Source organism: Triturus cristatus, chromosome 11, assembly GCF_964204655.1.
Source record: "Triturus cristatus chromosome 11, aTriCri1.1, whole genome shotgun sequence".
Lineage (NCBI taxonomy): Eukaryota > Metazoa > Chordata > Amphibia > Caudata > Salamandridae > Triturus > Triturus cristatus.
The window spans coordinates 943,238,636-943,260,878 of record NC_140594.1 but is presented as its reverse complement, the minus strand read 5'-3'; positions in this window follow the sequence as shown (position 1 = coordinate 943,260,878).

Genomic DNA, 22,243 nt, shown 5'->3' with positions numbered 1-22,243 from the left:
ACAGCACCACGACTGTCAGCAACTGTTGCAGCCCTTTGCGGCCCTCTTCTCCCTCACTCCGGGGGTGACTCCATGGTGTGTCCACGACGTCGACACTGGGAACAGTCCCCCCGTGCGACACAGAGCCTACAGAGTACCCGACCGGGTGCGGGCCTGCATCCAGGCTGAGGTGGCGAAGATGCTGGCCCTCGGGGTCATCGAGCCCTCCGACAGCCCGTGGGCCAGTCCCGTCGTCCTGGTGCCAAAGACCGCCGCCCCAGGCACCCCCCCCGGAGCTACGATTTTGTGTGGACTACCGGGCCCTGAACACTGTTACCAAGACCGATGCCCATCCTCTTCCCCGGGCCGACGAGCTCATCGACCGCTTAGGGGCAGCCCGCTACCTGAGCACTTTTGACCTCACTGCCGGGTACTGGCAGATCCAGCTCACCCCCGGTGCCCAAGAGAGATCCGCTTTCTCCACCCCTGATGGGCACTACCACTTTCGGGTGATGCCCTTCGGCATGAAGAACGCCCCGGACACCTTCCAGAGACTAGTGAACAAGGTCCTGGCCGGGCTAGAGGCCTTCAGCGCGGCTTATTTAGATGACATTGCCGTATACAGCAGCCACTGGGCTGAGCACCTGGGGCACCTCAAAGCAGTCCTGGCCGCCCTCCAAAGGGCCGGGCTCACGATCAAGGCCAGCAAATGCCAGATAGGCCAAGGATCGGTGACCTATCTGGGCCATCAAGTAGGGAGCGGTCAGGTGGCTCCCCTCCAACCGAAAGTTGATGCCATCCAGGCGTGGGAACCCCCCACCACCCAGACAGCTGTCCGTGTCTTCCTGGGCCTCACCGGGTACTACCGGCGATTCATCAGAGACTATGGGAGCATTGTCGGCCCCCTCACAGAGCTTACGTCAAAAAAGCAGCCCAAGAAGGTACACTGGACCCCCCGCTGCCAGACGGCCTTCGAGACTCTCAAAACGGCGATGTGCACTGCCCCCGTGCTACAGGCCCCTGACTACAGCAAGGAGTTCGTGGTGCAGACGGACGCCTCCGAGTATGGAATTGGGGCCGTCCTGTCCCAGGTAGATTCAGAGGGACTCGACAGACCCGTGGCCTTCATCAGCAGACGGCTGCTGCCACGGGAGCAGCGGTGGAGCACCATCGAGCGGGAGGCCTTCGCTGTAGTGTGGGCCCTCAAAAAGCTCCGGCCCTATCTCTTCGGCACCCACTTCCGGGTCCAGACCGACCACCGGCCCTTGCGGTGGTTAATGCAAATGAGGGGCGAGAACCCCAAGCTGCTGCGATGGTCCATCTCGCTGCAAGGGATGGACTTCTCTGTTGAACACCGGCCCGGCAATGACCACGCCAACGCCGACGGCCTGTCCCGCTTCTTCCGCCTCGACGAGGAGAACCCCCAAGGAAATGGGTGACTCTCCCTTCCTTCGGCTGGGGGGGACGCCTGTTGGACCCGGCCTCGTGGCATGGTCTTAACCCTCTTGGATTGTGCTCGTCCCCCGCACCGACCTACACGGGCCGCCCTTTCAGGCCGCCAGGGACCCCTCCTCCCTTCGAGGCCCCCGTTGGATTGTACCCATTTTCCTACACCCGCCTCAGCGGCCCCCTTTTCCAGGCCGCACAGGGACCCCTCATCCCTTCGGGGTCCCCCCCATGCTTGCTCCACGCACCAGCCCACGCAGCCCGGCTCCCTCCGGCCTCGGCCCCAGCGAAGCCCCGACATCGAGGCACCAAGATCTGGCCAGGGGGCACCGCATGGCCACTTCACCACTCCCGGAGGAGGAGAGTTTCGATGGGACCCCCACCGTCCCTCAACACCTAGGTGCGATCGTCCTCCGGCCTCCCCGGGCCTGGCGCCTCTCCCGCTGGGCGTCTGGCCTCTCCCAGCCTGGCCTCTCCGCCCCCCCAGGCGCAAGGGTCCGGACATCAAAGGGCTCCAGACCTATATCTGGGGCAACCCCGCAATGGGACAGTAGTTGTATCCCGGAGTCAAGAGCCCTGCTGATGGAATCGCGGCTGACCCTACGGAGAAGAACTCTTGCTGACACTACCACGAGCCCTGCTGACTGCGTCGCGGCTCCACCTTATTGAGACAAGGAACCTCACGGAACATCGGAGCCCTGCTGACGCTGTCGCGGCCCAACCTCGCTGAAACCTCCACCAGAGCCCTGCTGACGTCGTCGCGGCTCGAGCTGAACTGAACCACCTTAAGAGCCCTGCTGACCTAGTCGCGGCTCAAGCTCCACGAACTGATCGCCAGAGCCCTGCTGACGCCGTCGCGGCTCGACCACTCCGAGCCCCGGAGTCCCTCCAGCTTGAGGATCAAGAACTGGGCCTAAGGTACCCTCGTACCCAGCTGCTACTAAATACTGTCCCGCTACCCCGTCCCTACCAAAGACTTTGAGACTCTTGCGGATCCCTCGATCCCCCCTTGTATATATCGATAACCGTAACTTCCTAAATGCTGATAAAGGATTGCTCGTCTTGATAAACATCCTCGAGTCCTGTGTGGTGGTGTTACTGTGCTAGTACGGTATAGGAGAAGGACCTCTCCTAGGAGGCTTCTCAGCAACGCTCGGCTACTTCGTACAGTGTGGGGGCCCCCCTGGGTGGTGTCTCCGACTCCCCCGAGGTCCGCCTTCCTACAATCACTATGAGTACGCATACGCGAGAACACCCATTGTGAGACGGACCGTACACACGCCTGTACGCTCACTATCACTATGAGTACGCATACGCGAGAGCACCCATAGTGAGACGGACCGTACACACGCCTGTACGCTCACTATCACTATGGGTGTTCTCGCGTATGCGTACTCATAGTGGTACGGACCGTACACATGCCTGTACCCTCACTATCACTATGAGTACGCATACGCGAGAACACCCATAGTGAGACGGACCGTACACACGCCTGTACGCTCACTAGCACTATGTGTACGCATACGTGAGAACACCCATAGTGAGACGGACCGTATACACGCCTGTACGCTCACTATCACTATGGGTGTTCTCGCGTATGCGTACTCATAGTGGTACGGACCGTACACATGCCTGTACACTCACTATCACTATGAGTACGCATACGCGAGAACACCCATAGTGAGACGGACCGTACACACGCCTGTACGCTCACTATCACTATGAGTACGCATACGCGAGCACACCCATAGTGAGACGGACCGTACACACGCCTGTACGCTCACTATCACTATGGGTGTTCTCGCGTATGCGTACTCATAGTGGTACAGACCGTACACACGCCTGTACGCTCACTATCACTATGAGTACGCATACGCGAGAACACCCATAGTGAGACGGACCGTACACACGCCTGTACGCTCACTATCACTATGGGTGTTCTCGCGTATGCGTACTCATAGTGGTACGGACCGTACACACGCCTGTACGCTCACTATCACTATGGGTACACATACGGCAGCACTCCCATAGTGATAGGGAACGTACACAGGCCCTCTTAGCGAAAGTACGGTGCCTTTCACACATCACAGTGGTGACAGGCAGGACACAGGAAGGAATAGGGCTGACATACTTGTCCATGGATGGACATCAAGGCATTGTCTGGCCAGTACTACATGTGTGGGGCACAGGTGTGAAAGGCTGTGATGTGGCACATTACTCCTGAGTGGAGAAGGCACCAGATGTATGATGAGATGTGTACAGATGTTATGTGTGACGGTGCAATGTGTGCCAGGCATGCCCTTAACTCCTTTGACATGTGTGCATGTCGTACTGCACACTTGGGATGAGCGTCACTGGCATGGCACGGTCAACAACACACGCAAGTGTCCCCTGATGCCCGGTACAGGGGTTACCACACCAGACATGTCACTACCCACGGTGCACGATGTGACTATGTCATGTATGTGTGGGGGGTTCCCATTAGGTTGATGTTGGAGCTCCCTCAAAAGCATCAGCTGTTGCAGCAACCAACATGTGTCTGTGTGTAGATGGACATGGCACACTGTTCCGCACACCAGGCCACATGTGGTATCGGATGTGAGGTGCGTATGTATGCATGGGACACGGAGTAGCGTAACAAGGACATGTCTGCATCCTCTCTATGAATGTGTGGTGAGTCATCACATGTACACCTTCATGGCAAGGTGTGTGGGCTGTCCTAGTGTAATGCCATGTGACCTGTGGCTCTAGTGTTCCGCTACCAGTCTCTGCAATCGACATCCTACTTCTGCTGATGTGTGGATGTATGTCACTCCTGTGTTGCGTCTGGCTGTTCACTTACACTGGGACACAGCTAATCCCATGCCATGGCATGTGGAGGTTCACAATCTCCGTGTGTAGCTGGGTCTTGGTAGGAGTGTCACCTGGCAGCCATACGTGTCCAGGGCATGTGGCACATACCTGACTCCGTATGTCGCATATGTGTATTGACAGATTAACATGTGCTCAGCACCAAAAAATTGTTGTTGTAGTGCACTCACTCTTCCTTGTCACTTCCAAATTACTGCAGAGCGCCGCCTCTTCCCCGAGCAATTCCAGACTTGGCTGACATGCGGGAGAATGACTGTATCCGGTGCTGCCGCTTCCCCCAACCGTTGATTCTGGAGTTGACGGCGAGGCTGGCACCACACCTGCAACCGCTGCACAGGTATCCTACGGCACTGACACCCAAGCTGAAGGTAATGGCCACATGTGGTATCGGATGTGAGGTGCGTATGTATGCATGGGACACGGAGTAGCGTAACAAGGACATGTCTGCATCCTCTCTATGAATGTGTGATGAGTCATCACATGTACACCTTCATGGCAAGGTGTGTGGGCTGTCCTAGTGTAATGTCATGTGACCTGTGGCTCTAGTGTTCCGCTACCAGTCTCTGCAATCGACATCCTACTTCTGCTGATGTGTGGATGTATGTCACTCCTGTGTTGCGTCTGGCTGTTCACTTACACTGGGACACAGCTAATCCCATGCCATGGCATGTGGAGGTTCACAATCTCCGTGTGTAGCTGGGTCTTGATAGGAGTGTCACCTGGCAGCCATACGTGTCCAGGGCATGTGGCACATACCTGACTCCGTATGTCGCATATGTGTATTGACAGATTAACATGTGCTCAGCACCAAAAAATTGTTGTTGTAGTGCACTCACTCTTCCTTGTCACTTCCAAATTACTGCAGAGCGCCGCCTCTTCCCCGAGCAATTCCGGACTTGGCTGACATGCGGGAGAATGACTGTATCCGGTGCTGCCGCTTCCCCCAACCATTGATTCTGGAGTTGACGGCGAGGCTGGCACCACACCTGCAACCGCTGCACAGGTATCCTACGGCACTGACACCCAAGTTGAAGGTAATGGCAGCCCTACATTTTCTTGCCACGGGTACCTTTCAAAATACCATAGCTCATGTTGGGGGCATGTCCCAGAGCATGTTCTGCCGTGTGCTGCATGATTTCTTAGAGGCCATGTTGCTTCACCTGGATGAGTTCATCCATTTCCCAACCCCTGAAATGTTGACTGGGGTCAAGCGTGGATTCTATGCCCTGGGAGGGATGCCCCATGTCATTGGGTCCATAGATGGGACACATGTGGCTTTGGTACCACCACAGGCACAGGAGGTAGCGTACAGGAATCGCAAGCACTGCCACTCCATCAATGCCCTTGTGGTGTGTCTGTCCAACATGGTGATTTCACATGTCTGTGCTCGTTTTCCAGGATCAGCACACGATGCCTACATCATGAGGCGTAGCAGGGTGCCTGAAATGATGACGCAGCTGCGCAACGAACGAGCATGTGTTGTTGGTGGGTACACTCTGTCTGTCCTGTATTTTGCGTAGACTTCCAGAACGACCGCTTCTCCTGTCCTGCTTATGTCCATGTGCTTTCCATGTAGGGGACGCTGGCTATCCCAACATGCCATGGCTGATCACACCTCTCCGCAACCCCATCATGCCGGCCCAGCTCCGCTACAACACCGCCCATGGCCGGACAAGGCGAGTGATAGAGAGGACATTTGGCCTCCTGAAGAGCCGATTCCGATGCTTCCACAAGACCGGCGGCGCCCTCCCATATGCCCCGGCAAAGGTCTGCAAAATCTTCTTGGTGTGCTGCATGCTGCACAACATGGCAGTTGAGAAAGCTGTGCCACTCATCCTGGATCAAGATGATCAGGACCATCCACCCGTGGAGGACGAAGGTCTTGGCAATGGGGCTAGTGATGTGGAGGATGTGGTTCCGCAAGAGGACATCCGGACTCGGCTCATACGCGACTTCTTTGCTTAGTGGTGAGTACCAGTGTCTGTGTGTGCACGCATTGGTCCCCGTGTGGCATGTGTTGCGATGTGTGTGTCCATCTGCATGTATGCCACGTGAGTCAGAGGTGTGTGTGGATGTGTCACTCGAGTGATGGTGCCAGTGATGTGTATTTCCCCAGTCATAATTGTGACCTGGCATGTTGTCATCCTTACATGTGTCGAGTACATGCACATGCAAGTGGCTGTGCTTTTTGTGGCTGACTTCTTGTGTGTCTCTCATCTCCAGGTACTTGCGCATGCCGTCTGCTGGTTGCATTGTTGTGGCACTGCTATTCCTCATGGACACATCATCGTGTGCTGACTCAGCGTTACACGCACGGACAAGTTTGGAAGTCTCCTTAGGGTAAGGGATGCATCAGGGGTGTATTGGGTGTGGCAGTTGTTTAAGATGTATGCACACTGCCCCTGTCGATGTTTGGTTCCTCTGCAGACATGTCGCATCACCATGGTACACATGACATGCAGCTGGGTACACCTGAATAGATGGTCAGACTTGTTGACAGTCATCAGTGATGGGATTGTGGAATGTGATGATGGCATCAATGTATGTTACACTGCCCTCGGACACATACGGTTTGCATTGGCTTGACATGGTGTGGGACTTCCACATCAGCGGATCAATGGTGTATGGCAGTCTCTCCGTGAGCAGCAGGGGGTGTTTAGCTGTTAGCCGACACTTGTGTGCCAGTTCCATGGCTATCACGCATTTGTGCTGCAGAAGGGGGGTGCCAGTATTGGACCCACATGTTACTCCACATGACCCGTTCATGTGTACTCCGAGTTGCCTCTGCAATCCCGAATACATGACTAATAAAGGTGTCCCTATGCCTCCAAGGTGCCTCTTCTCAGTCAATGCTGGTGTGTTGCCACGGTGCATCCGGCATGTCTGGCATGGTTTTCCGTGATAGTGGCTATGTGTCTATGTGTAGAGTAGCAAGATGCAAGCTGTTTGTGTGGGATTAGACTGTGTATTGTGCATGATGTCCATGACTGTGTGGGTATTGTGACAAGTGCCATCCCCATGCATCCAACATTGGCCAGGCCACCATTCTCTGCATCCACCTGACTCAAGCTTGCAGGACATGGTTCTGCCACCTGTCCACACATACCTGGGTGCCCCCCAGGACACTCCACATGATCCCTGACCTCTGCGCATGGCTGTCGCTGTACTCAATTGTGTGGCCACCCCCTCAGCTGGTTGGGCCCATCACGGGTGTGTATGGTGCTCCATGTCTGTCTTGCCTAATACAATGTGACCCATGTGTGTCCGGTGCCAGACTCAGGCCCCAGGGTGTGGATGGTTGAAGTCAAATGAGAACTCAGGCATGGTTAGACTTTACAAGACACATGTAAGGTAATAATGCAATCAGTAGGCATCTTCTCTTTATGGTGTGACTTTTTATTTTGGTTGGGGTAGGGGGGGGGTTGACATGAGGGGCTTTCCGGGTGTGTGGAATCCAAAGTTCACTAGGGGAGTTGGTGTCCTTGCCATTTGAAATCCTCAGAGTCCATGCCACAGTCTTTGTCAACATTGGTCAGACAGTGACCAGCAAGTCCATGTGGCAGAGAATGTCTTTTGCTGCTGTGCTGCTGTTGCTCCAGTGGGCCAGGTGCCAGGCCAGGTGTCCTGGGAGATTGTGCCGTTGCACCGACCCTGACGGTCTTTTCCGTGGACGACCCGCCCTCCTGCGGGGACCCTCAGAAGCAGGCCTTGACGATGTTTGGGATGCTCCATCGGATGTCTCCTCCTCCTGATCCCTCCCTGTGGGTGGTGATGTTCTACACCTGATGGCACAGGGAGGGTTGCCCATGTTGTCGGCCATCCGACGGAGTGTACTGTGAATTCCCGTGAACACCATCACAAGCTCAGCCTGTCTGTCCTCCATCCGCCGTTGGTGTCGCAGTAGACAGGCATGTTGCTCCGCATGTTGCTGGGCCTGCTGGGTCTTGATCTCATCGAGGGTCCCCTTCATATCGTTGAGGGTGGACACAACCTGGGCCATGCCCATGGTGTCCTGCCGGTATGTGTCCAGGATGTTTCGGACATGGGAATATACCGGTTCCCCAGCCAACCGGTCAGGCTCGCGCCTCCGCAGTCCTCCACTCCCACCACCCCTGCCCAGTTGCACCTGGCCTGCCCTTGTAGGCACATCGGGTCTCCGGGACCCCTGAGGGGTGGCATTGGCGTTGTCGCCTGCCTCCTCCTGGGTGCCCGGGACACCGTGTCCCTCCTGGCCAGCCTGGCTGCATTGTGGTGGTGGGGCAGGGATCCTGGGTGTCTCCTGGGATGTGGCAGGAGTGGGGGTGGTGGTTGGCCCCGTTGTACCTGACGCAGGTGCTGCAGGTCGTTGGACACCAGAGGGGCCAGGTTGGTCGGGGTCGTCCACAGAGGGGGGTTGAGAGTCGTCGCTGCCGGTCCTGTGAGTCTTCCCCCCCAGTGTTGTGCATGGGTGTGTCCCTTGGTCACCACTTTGGCCCCTTTAACTATGTGTGGCACAGTCTTACTTGCTGCGTCAATTGTGACTGCAGTCAGCAGTGGAGTGGGCAGGTGTGGTGAGCCATGCATTGGCGCCTTCCGAGTAGCACTGTACGTGGGCACATGGAGTGGTTCCACACACTTAGATAATGCATGTAGCTGTCGTTGTGCTCATGCACAGGTTGTGACATGGCCCTGTGTTTTGCCATGGAGAAGAGGGGGGGTTCTGGCACTGGCCACCCTTGTCTACATGCACGCAGTCCACCTGCTGACGAGCAGACATTCCCACACACCACAAGGCTGATTTGCTCTCCCTGTGTGTCCCTTTCTCGCTCCCTCTCTGTCCCCCTCTCCCTCCCTCTGTGTGTCAGCCTCCTCCCTCTGTCCGTCTCCCTATGTCTCCCTCCCTCTCTGTCCCCCTCTCCCTCCCTCTGTGTGTCAGCCTCCTCCCTCTGTCCGTCTCCCTGTGTCTCCCTCCCTCTCTGTCTCCCTCTCCCTTCCTCTGTGTGTCAGCCTCCTCCCTCTGTCCGTCTCCCTGTGTCTCCCTCCCTCTCTGTCCCCCTCTCCCTCCCTCTGTGTGTCAGCCTCCTCCCTCTGTCCGTCTCCCTGTGTCTCCCTCCCTCTCTGTCCCCCTCTCCTTCCCTCTGTGTGTCACCCTCTGTCACCTCAGCCCAGCTTCCTGGGTACACACTGTTAGCAGATCTTTGAATGGCCCTTGGATTGTTGATGTGAGTTTGTTTCTGATCTCCAGGCACCCATTGGGTGTAGTGTCTGTGTCTGCGCTGCTGCTGTGGTGGTGTGTGCTGCCACTCTTTCACAGTGTTGGCTGTTCATTAGCTGCTGTCATGTGCAAGAACGTGCCGTCACCACCATGTGTTGATGCAAGGCGTCCGCCATTTGCTGGCAAGTCATTCCTGTGTGGGGACACACTGTTTGTCTGGCTGTGACCTAGGCCATATGGGCAGGGGGCATTGTTGTCTGCTTCGGATTTGCACTATGTGATTTTTGTGGCCCACCCTCCCGCCATCCGGCTTACCGTGTCATGTGTTGGTGTTTTCTATGGCCTGTGACTTGACATTGTCCAGCTGGGTGCATGGGGCATGGTGGCGCCAGTGGCATGTGCGTGTTCATGGAGTGTGGTTGAGTCATGCGATAGCTTGGGGTGGTTGCGTGCCTGATTGTGAGTTTGGTTGTGGATGACGTTCCCCCCATGTGAGGTGACTTGTTTGTGTACTCACCCGGGTCTCGGAGTCCTTCTAATCCGTCCACTGCCACCACCGGCAGTATGGCCATCACCCTCTCCTCCCAGGGATGGTATTGTACGGTTCTCCTCCGCAGATCGTACCACCTGGCTTGGCATTCATGCCTGGTCCTTCTGGTGTCCGCAACAGCATTCACAGCATCGACGATCGTCTGCCACATGGCTGTTTTTTCTGAAATGCTGGTCTGTCTGACCAATGTTCAACTCTGAGGATTTCATCGACAAGGACCTCCAACTCTCGGCTAGTGAACTTTGGATTCTTGTTAGTGGGCATGGTGAGGGGTGTGGGTGTGGATGGTGGGGGGGGATGTGTGGATGGTTGTGGGTGTGTGGGTGTGGTTGTGCAGGTGTGTGTGTGAATGTGATGAGGGGGTGTTTGTGAAGGTGTGTGTGTGAAGGTGTGCAAGTGTAAGGTGTAGTAAAGGTTCTAGTATGGTGCTGTAGGTTGTCTGTGGGGTCTGGCAGCAGTGAGTCTGTTGCAAAGGCTCATGGTTTGTGTGTGTGGGCCCTTTTTATTGGTCCATTGGTCCATTGGTGGGTGTGGCTCTGTTTGAAGTTTGGGTGGGTGTGTTATAAGGAGTGGTTGTGTTTTGGGCCTCTGTTTTGGATTTTGGCAGTTGCAGGTCAGTGAATGTGCTGTTTTTGTGGTTGTTGGACATGTTTTGTGGCTTTGTGCCATTCGAATGGTGTATTCTTGTGTTGTTTTGCTTTGTCCTGGTTGTGTACGTGTGTTTTTAGCGTGTGTACGGTGTGTACATGGGCCATTTTGTTGTACAGTGCTGTCCTTGTGTCTGGCTTGGTACGACTCGTACATGCGTGATGTTGTGTGAAGGTGGTGATGTTGGGGCCTGGGGTGCGCTCCGTACTTAGAATGTTGGGGTGGGGGTATGCTCCATGCATATGCGGGTGGGGGTACGCGTCGTACATACACGGTTGGGGTGGGGGTACGGTCCGTACGTTCGCGGGTGGGGGTACGGGTCGTACTTACACTGTTGGGGTGGGGGGTACGCTCCATACGTACGTGGGTGAGGGTACGGGTCGTACTTACACTGTTGGGGTGTGGGGTACGCTCCATACGTACGCGGGTGAGGGTACGGGTCATACTTACACTGTTGGGGTGGGGGGTACGCTCCATACGTACGCGGGTGAGGGTACGGGTCGTACATACACGGTTGGGGTTGGGGTACGCTCCATACATACGCGGGTGAGGGTACGGGTCGTACATACACGGTTGGGGTGGGGAGTACGCTACATACGTATGCGGGTGAGGGTACGGGTCGTACATACATGGGTGGGGGTACGACTCGAACGTACACGGGTGTACATACATGGGTGGGGGTACGCCTCGAACATACACGGGTGTACATACACGGGGGGGTACGACTCGAACGTACACGGATGTACATACACGGGGGTACGACACGTACATGGGTGTACATACACGGGTGGGGGTACGACTCGAACGTACACGGGTGTACATACACGGGTGGGGGTACGACTCGAACGTACATGGGTGTACATACACGGGGGGTACGACTCTAACGTACACGGGTGTACATACACGGGGGTACGACACGTACACGGGTGTACATACACGGGTGGGGGTACGACTCGAACGTACACGGGTGTACATACACGGGTGGGGGTGTACATACACAGGGGGTTCGACTCGTACGTACATCGGTGTACATACACGGGTGGGGGTGTACATACACGGGGGGTACGACTAACGTACACGGGTGTACATACACGGGGGGTACGACACGTACACGGGTGTACATACACCGGTGGGGGTACGACTCGAACGTACACAGGTGTACATACACGGGTGGGGGTGTCCATACACGGGGGGTCGACTCGTACGTACACGGGTGTACATACACGGGGGGTACGACACGTACATGGGTGTACATACACGGGTTGGGGTACGACTCGAACGTACACGGGTGTACATACACGGGTGGGGGTACGACATGTACACGGGTGTACATACACGGGTGGGGGTACGACTCTAACGTACACGGGTGTACATACACGGGGGTACGACACGTACACGGGTGTACATACACGGGTGGGGGTGTACATACACGGGGGGTTCGACTCTAATGTACACGGGTGTACATGCACGGGGGGGTACGACACGTACACGGGTGTACATACACGGGTGGGGGTACGACTCTAACGTACACGGGTGTACATACACGGGGGGTACGACACGTACACAGGTGTACATACACGGGTGGGGGTGTACATACATGGGGGGGTTCAACTCTAACGTACACGGGTGTACATACACGGGGGGTACGACACGTACACGGGTGTACATACACGGGTGGGGGTACGACTCTAACGTACACGGGTGTACATACACGGGGGTACGACACGTACACGGGTGTACATACACGGGTGGGGGTACGACTCGTACATACACGGGTGGGGGTGTACATACACGGGGGGTACGACTCGAACGTATGGGGGCGGGGGGGGTCGGCGCGTATGCGGGCACATGTCCCCATGGTTGCTATGGGAGTTCGGTGCGGACGGTGTTTTTTCCATACGGTTGTAACATGAGACGCACGGGATGGATCGTGATTCCGCGGTCGGACTTCACTTTTCACATTTGTACGGTAAATCGTCCGGGGACGTGTCGGACACATTTTCCGACCCGAGGACGTGTGGGGAATTATTCCCAATGTGATTCGTATGGTCTTTTTCCCATGCGAATCGTAATTGGCAGTTTGTACGGCACTTGTACGATTCGTACGGTAAAAACACCGGATACGAGTCGTACGGGGAATTTTTTTGCCGGATCGTGATCGGCACCATTGCCTTACAGTAAGTAATTGGTTTTGGAGAAGTGCTTGTTGTTATATATTTTGTTGTTTTCCCTGCCTTCTTCTCCAGACTTATTCAATTATTCAGGGACCCTCTAGTTCTTTACCACGATTTATACACCTAGCACACCACCTGGCCCCAGAAGGATAAGGTTTGCTTTACTAAGGGCCAGATGTACTACGGAAAATTGCATGTGCAAACTGGTTTGCGAACCGGTTGCACATGTAAAAATCCTGTGGGCCATGTACTAACACTATTTTGCGACACGCAAATAATTTGCGACTTGCAAAATAGTGTTTTGCGACTCGCTATTAGGAAGGGGCGTCCCCTTCCTAATAGTGACCCCACAAGCCATGTAAGAATGTTTTGCGACCGCAATTGTGGTTGCAAAACACTCTCAGTTTACCTTCCTCTTCAAGAGGGTGGTAAAGCACTCGCAAATGGGAACTGGTCCCCAAGGGACCCCTTCCCCTTTGGGAATGCATGTGCAAAACACATTTTAAGAGCAGGCAGTGGTCCCTGGGACCACTGCCTGCCCTTAAAAAATGAAACAAAAAAGTTTCATTTTTCTTTTTGTAAATGCATCCCGTTATCCTTTAACCCCTTCGCTGCTGCGGACATTCCGCTGCAGCGCTGGGGGGGGCAGGGGGGCAGCGCGGCGGGCCTGTGCTCATGACGGAGCCGCTCCGTCATGAGCCACAGTTGAGCTGTGCTCATGACGGAACGGTTCCGTCATGACTCCGCCCATTTGCGTTGTCGCCCCGCACAGGCGGGGAAACAGCGCCGCGCAGGCGGAGCGGCCGCCGACAGGATTGTCATGACGGAACCGTTCCGTCATGAGCACACGGCAACCGTGGCTCATGACGGAACGGTTCCGTCATGAGCAGGGAAGGGGTTAAGGAAAACGGGCTATATTTAAAAAAACGACTTTATTTAAAAACAGTCCCAGACATGAAGGTCTGCTGAGCCCAGCAGGCCACCATCCTTGGGAGGGCCAGCTATTCCCAATGGGGTCACAAATTGCGAGTACCTCATGAATATTCATGAGGCATCTAATTTGTGACCCCATTGGGATTTGCAAGCAGTGTCTCTGACACTGTTGTACATGGCATTTAGCGACTGTCAAATTGCAACTCGCAATAGAGCACAATTTGTGAGTCGCTAAATGCCCCGGTTGTACATCTGGCCCTATATGTGTGTGTTATGGGCCGAATACGGATGACTAAGGGTTCTGGATTTTCTTTTAGCCGAGTTCCATCTCTGGCCACTACCCTATGCTGTCTGTGGCAATTTTAATGTGACGTTATGCCCCTTCTGAGATTTGGCATCTCAGCTTTCAACTCCTGATCAGTTATTGGGGGTTTCAGCGCATGACGTAAGCCATGCTTCAGGAGTGTTCTTCGTCAGATGATCTCCTCATATGTTCTGGTTAACCTCTGGTGATTTGAGAGAACCATTGTACCAGGATTTCAGTTCTGTTCTTCCCCCCTAGGGTAATGTCGCGGCTAGACATGTTTTTGGTTAGTAGCATGCTGGCTTCATCCTCCAAGCTGGTACTCAATCAAAAAATTATTTCTGACCACAACTCCTTATCTATTTTTATTCAACTTAGCTAGCCAATTCAGACATCAGGGCTTTGGGATGGACATTCAAACACAAACTATTCCTTATGTATGGCTATATTCTCTCCATGAACTCCCATCTACGGGAGATTCTGGAGTTCAATATCAGCTCAGCATCACTTCCGGTGGTATGGGATGCCCTAAAAGCTTCTTGCTAAGGGCAAACTTTGCATTTTGCCTCTCCTCAATGGAGGATTGCAATGGCGGAGGAAATGGCTCCTCAACAGATGCTAATTTCTCTAGAATTTAACATGGGACATAGCATCATCGGGAACGATGGATCCCAAGTTAAAAGCCTTATTGCGCAGTCTACTGTCCTCAGGGCCTCTCTCAGAAAACAGATTTGGGATCAGGCTGTTAAAAATGGACGTGTCAGGCAAATGATTAATTTTGAGAACAGCGAAGCAATGGGCCATATCCTTTCCTTTACAATAAGAGATAGATCCAGTTCAAACACTATTCAACAAATTAGGGGTGTGAATGGGGAACTCATGGCTGACCCAGAGGCCATTAGAGACGTCTTTCGGCGGTTTTACCAAGACCTCTATCAAGATCATTGTTCTTCTTGCGCTGAAGATATTCTTAGATATGTGGAGCGGTATCTCCATAATAAGTTGAGTCATACTCAGCGCTTAAAATTAGAAGTGCCTGACACTCTTATGGAGGTGGGAAATGCTATCGGTTCTCTTACCAGAGGGAAGGTTTCCTGCCCTGATCAGATTCCGCTGAAATTTTACTCCATCTTCTTGCAGATTTTGGCTCCGGTACTCCGGGACCTGTTTGACTCCTTTGATTTGTCTGATCAGGTCCCCGAGTCTCGGGGAACACCTATATTGTTATTTTTTCCAAAAAAGGTAAAGAGCCTACGCTTTGCTGGTCATATTGCTCAATCTTCTTAGTCAATGCTGACTCTAAAATCTATACACAAGTTCTCGTGAATCAGCTGTCTGTAATTATTGCGGAGGTGGTTGATCCAAACCAGCATAGTTTCATTCCAACCCGTGCCACAATTTCTCATCTACATATGGCAAGAGCAGCGGTGGAGACAGCTTTCTTTGGTAGGAGGACGGTAGGCATGATTTCTTTATGTGCGGGGAAGAACTTCAATCGGGTCCCCTCCGCATTCCTTTGAGGGGTCATGGAGACAGCGAGTCTTGGCTCTGTCTTCAACTATAGAATCTGTCACCTCTTTTCTGGCCGGAAAGCAAGGATCCATTGCTCGGGTTTACTCTCAGACACTTTTTCCATTACTCGGGGTGCCAGGCAGGGGTATCTTCTCTCTCCCCCAGTTATTTGTCTTATACATAGACTCTTTCATCCAATTCCTTAAATTGTCTGAAAAGATCTTGCCTGTGAGAGGACATTGCTACATAGTAAAAGTTATGGTTTATGCTGGCAATTTGGCAGTTTTAATGCACAACCTGATCACTGGTTTACGTGCAGTACTGGTAGCTGCTCAAGTATTCAGTGAAGATTCAGGCTACCAGCTTAATTCAGACAAGACGAAAGTTTTGTCTAATGTGTCCTCTTCAGGTCAGGATGAAAAATGGGTACAGTCTGCAGTGTATCTGGGTGTAATCCTATCTGTTCACTTTGCAGATATAATAGAGAATAACTACAGTAGCTATATTTGGCTGCTGCCAATGTATTTGCTAAATGGAACCACTACATCTGGGCATGACTGGCTGCTGCAAACTTATTAAGATGATTACTCTCCTGAGGTATCTTTAACTTTTTCATTGCCTCCCTTTTTCTCCTGTGGCCTTTATTTCTAAAATCGAGACTTCATGGCAGTGGTTTACAGAGGGCTATACGAAGCCTCACTGTAAGATCCAGCTCTTACAGCAGCCCAAGGAAGCGGTCGGGGTCTTGCTCCCTGTTCTTTGGTTTTACTATTTGGCCTCATTTTTTTCACGACATTGTTTAGTTCCTGGGTGGAGCCTTGGAAACAAGGGAGCAAGTTTACAGAATATTTGCAGCAGGGCGAATCAATCACCCCTTAGGTCAGCATTGTGGGCACACTGTATTTCAAGAAAACTCGTTTCAAGACCCTCAAGGTTTGCTATCTTATTTGGGGCTCTCTTCCGCATATCTTCTCTGGCACTTATTTGGTTAACCAGCATACACACTTAGGGGCATATTCTCATGGATCTATTGGCGAGTTATTGGCACTTTATCGCAGCCAAATTTGAAAGAAATTCATCGCTCCATTCACAAGGTGGTGCTAACAGCTGATACCACCAGTTTATCTGCGATAGCATCCGCAAAAAACATCACCACAGATGCCCCCTGCAACTATCGCTAATGAGATGCAGAGTAGGCGTTCCAGAGCAAACAGCAGCGACAACACCACACCTCAACATTCTCAATGACCAGCCAGATTGGCGATAAGACCACAAAACAGGCGATAAGGCGCGTTAGCAGCAGAAAATTAACACCTGCTCTGACCTTGTGCAAAGCCGAATGACAACCTGCAGCAGAAAAGGGAGCCCAGCCCACAGCCACACCTGAAGACCAACAGATGTCATTGAGCCAATGATCATGCAGCTCGGAGCCCCAACAGGGCCACAACACCCACCGCCACCACCCCCAGGACCGCCATCCCCCCCGGATCCCCCTGCCCCCCCGGACCACCACGGAGGCAGCGCAGACAAAGACAGCGGACCTTCAGGAAACGCATCAGCCTCACAGACCTAACACCAGACAATGTCATTGCCCACTACAGACTCAAAAGGAAAGCCATCCTCTGCATCCTGACCATCATTGCCCACAGGCTGACGGTACCAACACAGTGGACAACCAACATCCCTCCGCAGACAAAGCTGCTGGCTGTGCTGCACCTGTTGGCCTCTGGTACCTTCCAACCAACAACCGCCAGAGTCGGAGGAGTCTCACAGTCAGCCCCATCCAAGTTCCTCACACCTGTCCTGGATGCCATCATCAGCTTGGTACCCCAGTACCTATACATCCCCCACAATGTGCAGGAACAGCTGGAGACCAAGCAAGGACTATACGCCATAGCTGGATTCCCGCATGTGTTGGGGGCAATCGACAGCACACATGTCCTACTTGTGCCCCCTGCCGACAGTGCACTCAATTACCGCAACAGAAAGTACACACATTCCATCAATGTGCAGGCAATAGTGGACCAACGGGGACTCTTCACCAATGTCGTCGCCAACTACCCAGGCAGTGTGCATGATTCCCTCATCTTCCGACAGTCCATCATCAACCAGCGCTTCGAGGACAGCACCTGTGGGAATGCACTACTTGTTGTTAAGTACCAAATAAACACACCACACACCTCAACTTCACAATCATGCAACTCACAACTCTGGGAATGCACACGTTGCAAAATCACATACAACATGCCAAACACCATGCCCACCCACCAGACACGACAGCACAACTTACTGTGGCAACCTGGGATAGCCATGTACATGAGCCTTCAATGGCATGTCACCTCAGCCACACCATAGCGGAATGTGGGGAGAGGTGGGAACCAGGCATGTTCGAAAGAGGCAAGTGACTCATGAATGAGAATGTACACAATGCCAAGTATGGCATAGATGTGCTGGACAGACTGCAGTATGCAGACCACAGACATATCCATGTCTACATGCACTGCTGGTGTTTGGAGTGTAGTGGAGAGTGGACGCAACCATGTCACCCCAGCCAGTGGGTAAGATAGCGGAAATGTAGCTTGTGATGTCCCCCCTGTAAGCATGTGTGGAGTGAGCTGGTCCGGCGTATCCCAGGCCAGTGTAGGGGTGTGAATAAAAAGTACGTAGCTCTGGGCGTGGTTCTTTCCGGAATGCCCAACGTGTCTGCCAGGGTGGCGCCTCTCACTTCGCCATGAGGCCGATGCCGTCACTGTAAGCTGTGTGGCCGCTGGTCCCCAAAACCGTCTTGCCTGCCCCTGCGCAGCCAGGCCTCACTGCTCACCTGCTGACACCGGTGTGTGAAAGAGGGCCCACCACGTGCCAGCGCAAGATACAAGCCAGAGGCCCGTGACCTTGGCAGCCTCCTCAGACCATCACGGCCTCTGCTACACAGGCCCATTGTATTCCTTTCTCGTTGACGTACTCTACTGCTGCCTCCGGCCTACACTACGGTCAAGTAGGTCACACATTTGGAACTGAGTCTTGATTACACAATGGCCAAGTATACATATCAATCCAGAGTTTAAATCACTATACTCCCTTCGATGTGGTGACACCAAGTCTGTGCATAGCACACCAACCACACTGTGGGCCCTTGATGACTACGCCTTCGGCCTACACTGCGGTCCAGCAGGCCTCACACCAATGCAATCCAGTCCGTACCAGGCAGGACACGGCATCGTCGCTGGCAATAACACCTGTTCAGCTCTGGTGCTTCTACCACCGTCAACCACAAGTCATCCCCACATGCCATTTTAACGTTGTGTGTTAGATTTCCAGGAGGAGCTTGCTGAACAGCAGTTGGCCCCTGCTGACCGCTGCCTCCGGCCTACACAGCGGTCAAGTAAGTCACACATGTGGAACTGAGTCTTGATTTATGTATGGCAGAGTTCATATCATTGCACGTAAGGAGAGCTGTTAGAGGAAGACGCGTTTCGGTCTGGAGGAAAAAAGGATCATCATTACGGAGGTGATCGAACACTGCCAGCAACTGCTCTGGTGTCACTAACTCTGTGCATCGCGAGCCAACAACACATGGCTGTGGGCCCCTGCTGACCACTGCCTCGGACCTACACTGCGGTCGAGTAGGTCACACATTGGGAACTCAGTCTTGATTTATTTATTGCAGATTTGATATCACTGTACTGGCCTCTTCGCAGACTGCATCCCCTTTCAGCTCCGGTGCCACTAAGTCTGTTCCCCGACATTCAGGGACACTTTCTGGTTGAACTTTGGTGGCGACTGTGTCTATGGACTGGGGGCTGTCTTCATCATCATGTCGGTGATACTGACTTTGTGGCAAAAACGAGGCTGTAGTATTCCACTTCACCTTTTGCCGCTTCCAGCCGGCTTCTGCCCTCTACATCATGCCCTGGAGGACACCTTCTACTGTCCCCCAAAACACTCCACTACTTTCACCTTCGACATCGACGAGGACTCGCTCAGCTTGCATGACCCTATCTCACTGCACCGCAAGTCCCTGTCCCCTGGCAGTGTGCCTGTGCCGGCCGCAGTGCATCCGGGGCTACTAACTCTGTGCAGCACAAGTCATGGACCCTGTCTGATAGCATATTGGATGGCCTCTGGGTCGATGGATTGGGGTCATCAAGGTCATGTGTCTGTGGCCCAGCGCTGTCTGCTACCACCGGCCTCAACTGCGGTCCACCTGGGCTCACACATCAAATTGAGTCCTGACCTGCCCTGACGTCGCATCACCGCAGGATGCACACGCCACCACCTCCAGGACCAACTCCAAACAACAGGTGCCAGTGTCGGAGGTGTCTTACTGCCAGACTATCAGAGTTGCTCACACCTGTTGTGGGTGCCATCTTCAGCTTGATACCCGCCCCTGCGCAGCCAGGCCTCACTGCTCACCTGCCGACACTGGCGTGTGAAAGAGGGCCCACCACGTGCCAGCACAAGCTCCAAGCCCAAGGCCCGTGACCTTGGCAGCCTCCTCAGACCATTACGGCCTCTGCGACACAGGCCTGCTGTACTCCTTTCTCGTTGACGTACTCTACTGCTGCCTCCGGCCTACAGTATGGTCAAGTAGGTCACACATTTGGAACTGAGTCTTGATTACACAATGGCGAAGTACACATATCAATGCAGAGTTTAAATCACTATACTCCCTTCGATGTGGTGACACCAAGTCTGTGCATACCATCACAACCACACGTCGGGGTCATCAGGGCCATGTGTTTGTGGCCCAGCGCTGTCCGCTGCCTCAGGCCTCAACTGTGGTCCACCTGGGCTCACACATCAAATCGAGTCCTGACCTGCCCGGAAGTCGCATCACCGCAGGATGCACACGTCACCACCGCCAGGACCGACTCCCAACAACAGGTGCCAGTGTCGGAGGTGTCTTCATTGCCAGACTATCAGAGTTTCTCACACCTGTCTTGGGTGCCATCCACAGCTTGATACCCTGCTCAGCTCTTCAGGTGCCACTAACTTAGTGCACCACAACTCATGGACCATTCTGGTTGCATATTGGGTGAACACTGTACTTTCTACGGCTACCACCATGATGCTTCACAGTTGTTTATGTTTTGCTGGAGTTTTCTGTTTCCACTTTAATTGTGATCACTGTTCAAGTTGTTGCCAGCACCAGCGACTCCATGAGGGCTGGCTTACACTCACCCCACACACATCCAGCACAGGCGTAACTGTACAAGTGACCCTGGCAATAAAGGTGTCGAGCGCACATGCCCGTAGCCAGTTCAACTAACTATCTGAGTGTGTCCATGTGCTCATGATGTATGCATTAGGGCTCGGGGCCCTAAAAAATTACATTGTGCCGTGTACAGTGGACGCAGCCATGTCACCGCAGGCAGCGGGTGAGACCTTGCACATGTAGCTTTGTTGTCCCCCACTCAATACGTAAGAGGAGTGAATTAGGCCGGCGTACACCAGTCCAGCATGGGGGTGTGGATGATTATCCTGTGGCTCTGGGTGTGCTCCAGTACTGGAAATGTGCAAAGGCATGTGTCTCCGTCGCAGTGTGGGTCTCCGTTGGGGAGTGTAGGTGGTACCTGATGGGACTTAGACACCCATGTATGTGATCTAGTTTGGCTTACATGAGGTAGAACCCCGCCCGCACCTGTTCGGCCACCCCCTTCTGGCAGTCTGACACCTGGCCTTGGAATGCAATGTTTGCTTTGATGGGCTGCTGGGAGCCAGCCATGGTGGTGGGTGTGTTCAGCTGTGTAGTCTGTGCAGAGGGTGGGGTATCCTCGATGCATCTGGGCTGCCCTGCTCCTGGAGGTCGATTGCCTAAGATATCCATGAACTGTTGTAGGGCATTGGTGTCGAAAGTGTGGAGGTCCTCTTCAGCATCACTGTAGAGTTGTCTGGTCTGCTCTGCTGGAGGTGTTGTTTGTCCCTCTGCAATGTGAAGGGGAGCTGCTTGTTGACATTGTCTTGGCATGTATGTTGACGCATTGTTCAAGTTTACATACAGACTGCATGACAATGTATATTGTGACTGTTTGGGAGGAGCGGACAATTTGAGGCGGGACAGTGGACATTTGGACTACATGACGTGGGTGAGGTTGTACATGTACATTTTCATCTCACAGTTTCCTGCTTTGTCAGATGCGATTGGCCATTTTCTACGCACAAGCGGACCCAGTTGTGTCCTCTGTTCTGCAGTGTAAGTATTGCACTGTGTACCACATTGTCGTCCATGTGGATGTGCTGTCATTGCTATGTGTGTGTGCTGCATTGTGGGAGAGTCGCCCCTGCAGCTGTGATTTTGCTGCCGCTTATCCCTTGGAGGCGGTGTGCCTTTGACTTTTGTGCTTTTAAGGTGCTGTGATGTTGGCGACTTGGGTCATTTGTGCTCTTGGACGGTATTGTACTCTTGTGCATTGCTTGTCTGCAGATGTATTGTTGAAGTCAGTGTTTTTTTGTGTACGTGGATGTGTCAGAGTGTGACCTGCTTCTTTACAGATGTGGTCCACACTCAGCCACCTCATTGTCGTGGCGTGCACTATGTCATGGTGATTGTACTCCAGCCATGCTGCTCATCATGTAGTGTCACTTGAATTGTCGGTGTGGCTCACAAATACGCATCTTTGCTGTGTTTCGCA